Here is a 13,274-nt window from a genome sequence, read left to right as displayed (position 1 = left end):
CTTTTATTGATCCTAATGGCTCTATACAATTAGAGAATATTGTTATATTATTGACAGTTATCAAAAGAATAATTTATGACATTTTCTCAGGTGGGTGCTGGGGTCTTATCTATCGAATTGCAACGCATATTCTTGTTAACACTTGCGAACATTACACAGTGTATGTCTGATTAGAGTTAAGCCGGTCGGCGTGGTAGCCCAGGTTCATATAGTCATAGGACACTATTTATGTGTGTGGACACGTGTATGTGCGCTGGTGCAGTTATATCCTTATACTCAGTCCTGTGCTGTTTTGTTATTTGTCGTGTTGGAGGTCGTATGTACTTGTGTTGCTCCCTGTTTGGTCCTGCTATGCTGTGCTGTGCTGTGTTTTGCTGTGCCGTGCCCTGTCCTGGCCTGCCTGCCTGTTTTTCCCCCTCAGGGTAGTTTTTTGTTGTTGTTGTTTATTTCTACTAAATAAACAACAACAACAACGGGGGAAGTCGTGGCCTAATGGTTAGAGAATTGGACTCGTAATCGAAAGGTTGCGGGTTCGAGTCCCAGGCCGGCAGGGATTGTAGGTGGGGGGAGTGAACGTCCAGCGCTCTCTCCACCCTCAATACCACGACTGAGGTGCCCTTGAGCAAGGCACCGAACCCCCAACTGCTCCCCGGGCGCCGCAGCATAAATGGCTGCCCACTGCTCCGGGTGTGTGTTCACGGTGTGTGTGTGTGTGTGTGCACTTGGATGGGTTAAACGCAGAGCACCAATTTCGAGTATGGGTCACCATACTTGACAATACGTCACGACTTACTAATAAAGAGCCATATTTCTTCCTGTATTTTGAGTCCTCTCCTCATCCCTTCACCCGACCGTGACAGAACGAAACAGCCAAGATGAGGACCAGCCTCTAATGTCTACAGCCCTCTCTACCAACACATGCTCCAGCTCGAAGCCTTGAGCTCCCTCCGTCAGCAGGGGACTGACTTGAGGGAATTTGCTATGGAGTTCAGGAGTGCTGTGGAGGGTCTGGACTACAACGATGCGGCTCTCAAGGACCTGCTCAACTATGCCCTTGATGAGCCCATCAGCACTTGGACAAGGTTCAGCACGGAGCAGTCTTTTGGGGCATTTGTGGACTTTCTAGCCCACAGGGATGGCTGCTTCAAGTTGCCTCTTCAAAGGATGGCCGCCAGTCCAGAATCTCCAGCCGTCATGGCCACCACACCAGAGTCTTCAGCCATCATGGATACCATGTCAGTGTTCCTGGGTATTAGGGATGTGCCACATGAAGTCATAAAGTTGGGCCCAGGGTGTTTGAAGCTGATTTCCAGTTTGGCAGACCGACCACTGATATCAATGCGAGCAGCTGGCATCTCTGTGGTGGTAGCTAGTCCGGTGGTGTCTAGTGTCTTGTGTCCTATCTCTGTTGCGCAGGAGAACTTTGATGACTTTCAACAGAACACAAGAATAGGACAATGGTCTGTCAACTTCTGACAACTTCCATGCTGGTGCTTACAAGACAGCTTTCAGCTTTCGGTTGCTCAATCTTGGGGCGTGCGTTGGCATCATGCAGTACCCTTAGATGCTTTCCTTGGCACACATCACAGAGCTTCTTGAGGTCACATTGCGCTGCTTGATGTCCTTTCCCACATCTCCAACATCTCTTGTTGACCTTGATCCACTCTATGACCTCCTAACTGGTGAGTTTCTGAATAGCCGGACACCTATTGAGGTAGAACCGTAGCTATGGGCTTGCTGCAACGCTTCCCGGCTCGGTAGCCAGACAGCCCTGGGGCACGGATGTCAGAAGGGTTGTCGTATTCTTGGCACCACGACTCATATCGAAGCCAGGTCGAGCAGTGTATGAGGGTGTCCAGGATGGTGGAACATCAGACGCCTGAAGTTCGCTCTCATCTCAATTGGAAGCTTGGTAAGGAGACGGGCCACATGTGAGCCGCATCTCAGCTCGACTTCTCCATCTGGGCCTATAGTCTGCAGCATACCTACAAGTGACTGTACGTGCAGAGAGAATCTCTCAAAGGCTGCTATATCTCTTCTCTTAATCTCAGGCGAATCCATCACTGCAGCAATACGCTTCAAGGTTACATGGTGCAGCTGGTCAAACTTCCATTAGACCACGACTTGGGGAAGTCGTGGTCTAATGGTTAGAGCGTCGGACTTGTAATCCAAAGGTTGCGGGTTCGAGTCTCCGGCCGGCAGGAATTGTAGGTGGGGGGAGTGAATGTCCAGCGCTCTCTCCACCCTCAATACCACGACTGAGGTGCCCTTGAGCAAGGCACCGAACCCCAAACTGCTCCCCGGGCGCTGCAGCATAAAATGGCTGCCCACTGCTCCGGGTGTGTGTTCACGGTGTGTGTGTGTTCACTGCTGTGTGTGTGCACGTTGGATGGGTTAAATGCAGAGCACGAATTCCGAGTATGGGTCACCATACTTGGCTGAATGTCACTTCACTTCACTTCTCCGTCAAGGCTTCCATGGTGTCCGTGTATGGCCTAGGTGAGTTAATGAAAGAGACGGCAATGAGAGAGGCCTCTTCAAGTTTCACATGATCCACAAGTATCTGATACTTGAAAAGTTCTGAAACATCCGCGGGTAGCAGGTTTAACAGAGTTAATTTTAGCCGAGAGAACTCCATTGGGTCGTTATGGATAAACAGAGGAATTTTTGGTGCCGGCCCCCTATACTCCCCTCCTCCCTGACTCCCGGATACTGATGAAAACTGTCTACCTCTGGCGGGATGTGGTTGGCTCATATCAGGCCTAGTTGGGTGCCGAGTTAAGGATCGCACATTGGTGTGATACATACTGGGCTGTGGACGTGAGATGGGCGAGTAGGGTCCTGATCTCAGGGTTGGGGACCAGCTGTCATACTGTTCAGGACCTAGTCTAGGCTGAGGGGGGTTCAAGCTTCGAGGTGTTGAATGTGGACAAGTGTGGGCTGTGATGCTGGATGTCATACTGTCCCTCATGAGCTGGGACAGTGGATTTTTGAAGGGACAAGTGAAAGAGAATTTTACTTGCCCGACCGGACAACTAATCTGAATAAAACATAAAATATAATATAATATATAAACCAGCAGATAATGCATTTATTTTAACAACATAAATATTAATCGAAGTTGTACTTTTATTACAAGTCATACTTTTTTATAATAAATATTAAACACAACAGAGAGCATCTGTACATATAAAACAACAACTCTTAATCTATATCTAGCTAATTGAGGCATAATGATATTGGAATTTAATAGCAAAGACACGCTAAGGTAAATGATGTTAAGATGTTATCCGTTTATTAAACAGAAGCTTATATTTTTATTACAAAAATATATACCCAGGAAAGTTATTTTTACGCAGAAGACAACATATTAAGAAGTCTATTTTCTGATGTTTTGATGTTCAAACATGAACTTCCCTAAAACAAAAAGATACCCTACCTAGGCTATGTTAATTAACTGGGAGGGTTGGGGGGGGGTCTGAGCTTATTAGGGGTGCGTTTCCCAAAAGCAACTATGGTCGCAAGTTCTGAAATAAGCTTCTCATATTTCATAACTGTTCATTTTTTCAACCAAATAAAGTTTATTTTAGGTTTCAGACATTTAAATACACTTCAATTAAGTAAAAAAGACATTTAGTTTGTGAAATAGGCTACACACTGATTTCTATGGAAAGCGGCAATAATAATAATCCTTTCAATTAATGGACGACGTGTTTTATTCCTATCAAATACACATTGTGTAGGTTACTATAAAGTTTACTTTGTTTTGCTCCCAGTTAACTGGCCACTTACTTTCATGTATTTCGGGAGAAATAGGTGAATTTACTTGATGTTAATCCGACAGATCCACACGGCAGCATCCAGCGCGCGTATTATCAACATTGAGCCTGCATGAGACGTCGGTATGGAACGTGATTTTCCACAGATTTACAGTCTGGAGAAGTTGATGCTAGTTGCCAAAGATCAGAGCCAGTCAGCAGATTTGAGTTGACAGAATCCATAGAAAATTGATTAACTTAACTTAAAGTGACAACCATCAGTTTATATGTAAAGTATTTAGTACTGTTTATGAAGTATTTACATAGACGTTCAGTGTGGAAGAGCTTAATGGGAACAGCAACAATTTTTAATACATTTTATTTAATATTTATTCAAATGACAGGATTTTTCTACATAAATAGTCTAGGTCATGTATTAAGTTCATATATATTTTAATATGAACAACTATTATTAATAATATCTATGAAATTGTACTTTTTCTTATTGATGTCACACTGAAGCTGTGTAATTTTCATAGTAGTGCACCCTTTAAGCTCACCTTAAAATAATATGAAATCCTTAAAAATTACAGTACTGTAAAATGGCAGCAATAAACTGTTAATTTATAATATTATGGATGTAAAAGTACAAGCCAGTAATGCCTGTGAATTCATTTGTAAGCATATAGCACACAATCTTATACAGCTAGTCAGCTAACTGTGTTCTGTAGCATCTGTGCTATGTTGCTAAAACTATCTTTTGGATCTAATGCAATTATTTCCCACATCCAAGTTCCAGGTTATAACATGCAAAAGTCTGAACATTAATCTCTTATTTTTACAGTAAGTAGTGAAACTTACCCAAAATAAAGGCTTAAACATCTAAAAAAAACGCACATTTAAGGGGCTCCTCTTTTGGTGAAAGTTTTTAGACAGCTTTCAAAATGGCCGCCAGGCAGAGTGAACACATGGAGACTCATATCTCAGTGTGCAATGATCTGATTGACTTGAAATTATAGGAAGTGTATAGTAACAAATATAGCAATTGGTTAAGACATCAAGTAGGATAATAAATTATTTTTCTTTTTATAATCTGATATCAAAAAATGAAGTGTGCTTAATGGGTACGTTTACCCTAATATACATTTTGGTACAATATTGTCAATATTTACTGGTTTTTCTTGATTTGTTTAACGACATTTAAACAAATAATCCAGCTATGGACAGAGTGTAACCGCCAACTTTAACTGCAGATCACTTATAAACGGAACTTCATTACACAAAGTCTCGTGCTTATTATTAGTGACAAAGATTGTTTGAAAATGCGACAATTGCAAATAAGCTGTTAATTATCTACATATAATACATAAACCACTTGCTATTACTTATTGGACCAAAAACAGTACACAGAATCTCTTGAATTACAATTTGCAACTAGACGGATGTACTGTTACGTCCTCTACAGTCAAAAATCTGGGTGTTATATTAGACAGGAACTTGTCTTTTGAAAATCATATTTCCCATGTTACAAAAACAGCGTTCTTCTATCTAAGAAACATTGCCAAGCTCCGAAACATGCTACCTGTTTCTGATGCAGAAAAGCTAGTTCATGCATTCATGACCTCTAGACTGGACTATTGTAATGCACTGCTAGCTGGTTGTCCTGCATCTTCAATAAACAAGCTACAGATAGTCCAAAATGCAGCGGCTAGAGTTTTTACCAGGTCAAGAAAATATGATCATATTAACCCAATTTTACAGTCTCTGCACTGGCTACCTATTCAGTTCCGTATCATTTACAAAATATTATTACTTGCCTATAAGGCCCTAAATGGTTTAGCTCCTGCATACCTAACTAGTCCTATCTCGCTACAATCCATCACGCTCCCTAAGGTCGCAAACTCTGGACTTTTGGTAGTACCTAGGATAGCAAAGTCCACTAAAGGAGGTAGAACTTTTTAGTATTTGGCTCCCAAACTCTTGAATAGCCTTCCTGATAACGTTCTGGGTTCAGACACACTCTCTCTGTTTAAATCTAGATTAAAGACACATCTCTTTAGCCAAGCATTCACATAATGCATCTTATAATCTTCTACTGCAGTTATATCTGATCAAATGCTCATTATTATTCTTTAGCTTGGGTTAAATTGGGTTGGGCTCGAGTCTCAGGTCTGGCAGGAATTGTCGGTGGGGGGAGTGAATAACCAGCGCTCTCTCCACCTTCAATACCATGACTGAGGTGAGACCCTTGAGCAAGGCACCGAACCCTCATCTGCTCCCGGGTCGCCGCAGCATTGACTGCCCACTGCTCCGGGTGTGTGTTCACGGTGTGTGTGTGTTCACTGCTGTGTGTGTGCACTTGGATGGGTTAAATGCAGAGCACAAATTCCGAGTATGGGACATCATACTTGGCTACACGTTACGTCACTTCACTTTCACACTTTCATTTTTTCACATCCCATGGTAACTAGGAATTACACAAGCTTCAGTCTGGATCCAGTCCTTAAAATATCTGAGATGACCAAACACATGAGAACAGATTATGCCAACCCCTCAGAGGGCCTCAGATGATGCCAACCCTGAAACAAAACATAGAACTACCAAATTTTGCTATAAGTTTGATTGCAACATAATCATTGCTGTTAATAGTGTTCATCGTCTGTTTGATTATGTCATTAACTGATTTTTACCGTACATTTCTGCCATATGTACATCAAATATAGTCACCACTGATAAGCTACTACTAAATAACTTAATTTCTTGTAAAGCTTTTTCGTGAAAAGCGCTATACAAATAAACTTGAATTGAATTGAAAAATTGAATCCTGTTGTACACCCCATTGTCCACACCCATTCCCATGTTACAATTGGTCACTTTTTACTCAAGATGTGATCTGTTACCTTTCTTCTTCTCTATAATAATTAAGCCATTTTGGGAAATGAGCATAATCAAACATCTATTGTGGAGTGGAATCTGGGTCGGGGCAGACTAGTTTCTTACACAAGATTGAAAGCACATAAAAGCAAAAAAAAAAACATCTTAGAAGTGGAGCAGTGGTTTTTATTCAAAGAGCCAAAGAGATTTTTCACCAGAAGGTGAGCTTAAAAACCTTCTCTTTTAAATGTCTAGATTTAGACCACAGTGAGACTCGGAGACACAGAGTCGCAACCCACCACACAGAATCGGAAAAGCAGTGTTTAAAACTGTGTGGGGATTGTCTTGAAACAATAATTATTTATTAAAAAATATATAAATATTTATTTAATAATTCATTCCTCCTGACTGCCAGAGGCGGTACGTAACCACTGGTGGATTATCACAGCGCACTCTCAACAAATGTTCCAAAATTGTTTCAAATTTCCTCTGTGATTTATTTATTTTTTTACAGTGGAAGTCATTATGCACCAAAACTGTTGGGTTACCAACATTCTTTAAAATATCTTCTTGCATTCCACAGAAAAAAGTCATACAGGTTTGGAACAATCATTTCTGGGTGAGATGCTACCCCTCATGCTGTACATGAAATGTACTGATATACACATTTCTATTATATCTATAAAAATTATATTCCAGTATATTTTCAGAATATTCTTTAATAATTCATTCTTATGCAACATTAGTAGATAAATAGATGTATTGCTTACATATTGATGAGGCACAAACCAACAGTAGCATGTTGTTCAGGATTATTTACATAGAAACACATGTAATAATGTGTAGGTAATACCAGCCGAACAAAAATGTTTTTATTATATTATTATTATGTTTTATTATTGCAGATGCATAACATGGTTAACAATAAATGAATCTTATATAAATAATTAAATCGAATAATATCTAACAATACATGGATTAGGATACATTCATAGAAATGTATGCACTTTGACATTTCGTAATGCAGCCATAGGACGAAACAAAAGCTACATTCTCCTAATTGCCAGTAGAGGGCGTCGAATAGCAGGCTTCATGCAATACAAGGTTATATCATGCTTGTCATGCCTTAATCAGTAACAAAATAAACTAAACTTATGCTGTAATATAATAACAGACTTATAATGTATATGATTTTTATGTTTCTCTCTCTGTGTGTGTGTGTGTGTGTGTGTGTGTGTGTTTGTAGTGAATTTATATAAGAGGAAACCACAATAACTCTATTCAAATAAATTGAAAGCTGGAAAAAAAAAGAAAAAAAAAAGAAAAGATCTTACAACATTAGATGTTTTTTTGTTTTTTTAATTCTAAGTAAAATATATCTTTGCAATATTTTGCCAGTTGCTTAGTCATGCAGTTAACATCTAACATTACCAGTAAAACAATGTATTTATCTGCGTCTTATGGAACACAAAAAAATGACAGATTTTGGGGGTCCAAACCTTCCTGTCTCTATCCAGAGCTCCACAGCGCTGATTCATGGCAGGACACTGCACCTCTATCTCGTCAGACCAGGCCTTGTATTCAAGATCACCGCCATTCACCCAGAACCAATGGGCCACCAGAAAGCGTAGGCCAGTCCAGATGTTAACCGTCTGGGCTGTTTTAGCCATTTTCACAACTAGATCCATAATCGTACTGGAGTTTATACTAGCCAGGCTAGTGGTGTTTTCTATGCAATAGTCCAGAGCCTCATCCCAGGTCTTGTTCTCCTGGATCAGGTCTAAGTCCATCATACAATAAAATGTTAATTTTCCACTGCAATCATAATCATGCAGTTTTTTATTGGATTTTTTTATTGCCGCACAGTTTTCATTTTGCTCAGATCCTTGAAGCACATCCCATTCGTCAATTGTTGCAGGTGCACCATTAGACCACATCCACCCTGAGTTCTTAAAATCTCTCTGAAGGCCACAATAGAAATACTCTTCAGTGATTTCTGAGTTTTGACAGAAGGTTTGTATGTCTTCACTGGTGATAGTGGACAGGTCATCGTAGTGTTTTCTGCAGTACTCCTGTGCATCTTTCCAATTCTTTTTTTGATTGACAAAAATGTGTGTTCTATAACTGGAGTTCAGTCCGAAGAGACTCAGAAAAAGGAGTGTTGTGATCATAGTCTCCACATCCATAGCTGATCTCCCAATGCAGCCTCCCTGCATGCTCAGCTGAAGATCACCTTCACTCTATTATACGTCTTACCACACCTCTTGATATACAACAGGAGGGTTCAGACCAATGAAAGTATTTGACTAAATAGATTTCAAATATTAAACAAATCTTCATACACAAAAAGGAAAATGCCATACCTCCAAGCTAATATAGGAAAAAACAAACAAAAGCAAACTACATTTATATGTTATAGGACAAGGCAGTACAGGATTGAAAAAAAGAAAGAAAGAAAGAGCAAGACAGAAGGAAGAAAGAAAGAAAAAAGAAAGATAACTAGTAAAAAATAAAAAAGGAAATAAATTAAAGTAAAAAAAAATAAACAGTCAGTAAGTTACTCTAGTAAGCAATTAATTACTCACTACTAATTACATCTTCAGCAGTGTAATTATATTACTGTACTAATGAAGTTTTTCCTTACTTATTAGGGCCCAAGCCAGTAAGGCGCAGGGCCCTATTGTTCTTCTAAGGATTATTAGGGCCCAAGCCACTAAGGCGCAGGGGCCTCTTGTTCTTCTAAGGATTATTAGGGCCCAAGCCAGTAAGGCGCAGGGCCCTATTGTTCCCCTAAGGATTATTAGGGCCCAAGCCAGTAAGGCGCAGGGCCCTATTGTTCCCCTAAGGATTATTATTATTAGGGCCCAAGCCAGTAAGGCGCAGGGCCCTATTGTTCCCCTAAGGATTATTAGGGCCCAAGCCAGTAAGGCGCAGGGCCCTATTGTTCTTCTAAGGATTATTATTTTTTTTTTTTTTTTTTTTTTTATTATTTTTTATTTCGACTATCCGGGTACTTTTGGGGGCCTTAACGTGCCCGAAAACTCTTGAAAATTTGCACGCACGTTGGACCCTGCGGCCATTAGGACGCCGCTGAGGCTGGGACCCGGGCGTGGCACAGGGGCTCTACGGCGCCCCCTGGAAAATTGTCAGAAAACTTGATGTATAGCTCACACATACTTGCACGTATTCATATGAAACTCGGTACACATATAGAACTCATTGAGCCGAACAACTTCCGAGCAGCATGTCATAGGCTCCGCCCAACAGGAAGTCGGCTATTCAGGGCTGTTTAAAAAGCGCATGCTCTGGAATTTGATATACTCCTCTGAGGATTTCCATACTATTGCCACCAAACTCGGTGAACATGATCTCAAGACATTGGGGACGCTAAATTGCGAAGATATTTTTGATATGTCGAACGGTTTGCCCGTGGCGAGGCGATGAAGTTATGGCGAAAAATGAGACCCAGGAAATGCCTAATAACGTCCACATACATTGTATGATGTAGATCAAACTTCATTGATTTGTTCGTTGTGTGATGCCGATCGGATAGATGTGACTATTATGACTGAAAGTTATAGCGCCACCAACTGGCTGCAGGAAGTGTGTCGTTTTCAAAATGCTTTGAATTCAGCATCTTATTTTTACTCGATTTGCTTCAAACTTCACCAGAATAATGTCAAAACACGGCCGATGTAAAACTGTGAAGGGAATATTGATATCTAAAATTATGTTACCATGGCAACGTGTCAAAGTTGAAAATTCGTTTCTGGTGATTTTGAGGCAGATAACATGTTTAGAATGTCATGAAACTCAACACACATATCAGTATTAATGATAGTTAGACACTGGAAAAAGCTCATAAACGGGCGTGGAAGAGGCACTCTATAGCGCCACCTTTTGTCAAAAATGGGGGGGTTAGTTTTAGCTACAGACACCAAACTTGGTACATAAATTGTTCTTATTAATCCGGACAACTTTCTAATTTACAGTCATTAGCTACGACCAACAGGAAGTCGGCTATATTTATTTTAATGTGGGTTTTTTTTTAAAACGGGCTGTAAACAAATTAATACTCCTCCAAGCAGAAACACGGAAATCACACCAAACATTTTTTATCATGATGCCAAAATACTGACGATGCTAAATTGCGGACGGATTTAGGATATCTTGAACGATGATTTAATGGCAATTTATTAAAGTTACAGTAAAAAAGATATTTTTTATTTTTTTTTATCTTTTAAGAGCAGCTTCCAAACACTTCATAAAAAATTACATACACAGAACAATACAGTCTGAGGATATGTGATTAATTTCATGAATTTACAATACACTATGCTTAGGAGAAAATTTAAAAACTATCAGAGAGTTGATATAATGCTTCTGAGTGAGAGATCCCTGCCAGCCTGCAGCTGAGTGAGGGGTGGGGGTGGGGTGGGCTGTCAGTGACTGTGTGAGTGACTGTGTGGATTGAGGAGCTGGGTGAGAGAGAGAGAGAGAGAGAGGGTCTGTTTTTTTTAAATCTTTAAAAAATGCTTATAAATCATTAAAGATTTTGATAACACTTTATAATAAGGTCTCAATTCTTAACATTAGGAAATGCATTAATTAACGTGAACTAACAATGAAAAATATATTTTTACAGCATGTTAATTCTTCCAGGATAGTATGAACTAACAAAGAACTTTTTTTTTAAAGCATTTATTAATCTTTTTAATGTTAGAAAAATAATCATGTTCAAAAGATTAACTTTAAAATGTAATAATATATAAACACATTTTGGAATTAATATTCATCAACATTAAATGGTATATGATTATATATATATAATGATAGCTACAGACACCAAACTCGGTACATAAATTGTTCTTATTAATCCGGACAACTTTCTAATTTACAGTCATTAGCTACGACCAACAGGAAATCGGCTATTTTTTTTTTTATGTGTTTTTTTTTTTTTTTAAACGGGCTGTAAACAAATTCATACTCCTCCCAAGCAGAAACCAACAATTCACACCAAACATTTTTTCACATGCTTCCAAGATACTGAAGATACTACATTGCGGACGGATTTAGGATATCTTGAACGGTGATTTAATGGCAATTTATTAAAGTCACAGTAAAAAATAACACTTTTCTTTTTTTTTATCTTTTAAGAGCAGCTTCAAAACACTTCATAAAAAATTACATACACAGAACAATACAGTCTGAGGATATGTTATTAATTCATGAATTTACAATACACTATGCAGAGGAGAAAATTTAAAAACTATCAGAGAGTTGTTTCACTGCTTCTGAGTGAGGGGTGGGGGTGGGGTGGGGTGTGAGTGACTGTGTTAGTGACTGTGTGGATTGAGGCAGTGGGTGAGAGAGAGAAAGAGAGAGAGAGGGTCTGTTTTTTAAAATCTTTTAAAAATGCTTATAAATCATTAAAGATTTTGATAACACTTTATAATAAGGTCTCAATTCTTAACATTAGGAAATGCATTAATTAACGTGAACTAACAATGAAAAATATATTTTTACAGCATGTTAATTCTTCCAGGATAGTATAAACTAACAAAGAACAATTTTTTTTAAAAGCATTTATTAATCTTTTTAATGTTAGAAAAATAATCATGTTCAAAAGATAAACTTTAAAATGTAATAATATATAAACACATTTTGGAATTAATATTGATCAACATTAAATGGTATATAATTATTAATGATTATATATATATAATGATAGCTACAGACACCAAACTCGGTACATAAATTGTTCTTATTAATCCGGACAACTTTCTAATTTACAGTCATTAGCTACGACCAACAGGAAATCGGCTATTTTTTTTTAATGTTTTTTTTTTTTTTTAACGGGCTGTAAACAAATTCATACTCCTCCAAGCAGAAACCAAAAATTCACACCAAACATTTTTTCACATGCTTCCAAGATACTGAAGATGCTACATTGCGGACCGATTTAGGATATCTTGAACGGTGATTTAATGGCAATTTATTAAAGTTACAGTAAAAAAGAGAAAACTTTTCTTTTCTTTTTTTCTTTTAAGAGCAGCTTCCAAACACTTCATAAATAATTACATACACAGAACAATACAGTCTGAGGATGTGATTAATTTCATGAATTTACAATACACTATGCGGAGGAGAAAATTTAAAAACTATCAGAGTTCTCCTGTCTCTGTGCTTCTAATGTTTGCGGTAGGTGACTGGGTGGGTGACTGACTGTGTGAGTTCAGTGAGTGTGGAGGGGGAGAGAGAGAGGGAGAGAGAGAGAGGGTCTGTTTAAACATCTCAATAAAATCCTTAAAAAATGCTTATAAAGCATTAAAGGTTTTGATAACACTTTATAATTAAGTCTCATTTGTTAACAGTAGGGAATGCATTAATTAACATGAACTAACAATGAAATATATATTTTACAGCATGTTAATTCTTCATTGATAGTATGAACTTACAATGAACTAACAATGAACAAAATATTTTTTATATTAGAAAAATAGTCATGTTCAAAAGATAAAACTTTAAAATTTAATAATATATTAACACATTTTGGAATTGATTTTGATCAACATTAAATGGTATATATTTATTAATGATGTAAATTAACAACAGTTAAATAATGTTGTTTTTTAACATTGG

This window comes from Barbus barbus, assembly GCF_936440315.1.
Source record: "Barbus barbus genome assembly, chromosome: 1".
NCBI lineage: Eukaryota > Metazoa > Chordata > Actinopteri > Cypriniformes > Cyprinidae > Barbus > Barbus barbus.
Note: the sequence above shows the minus strand (reverse complement) of the source record.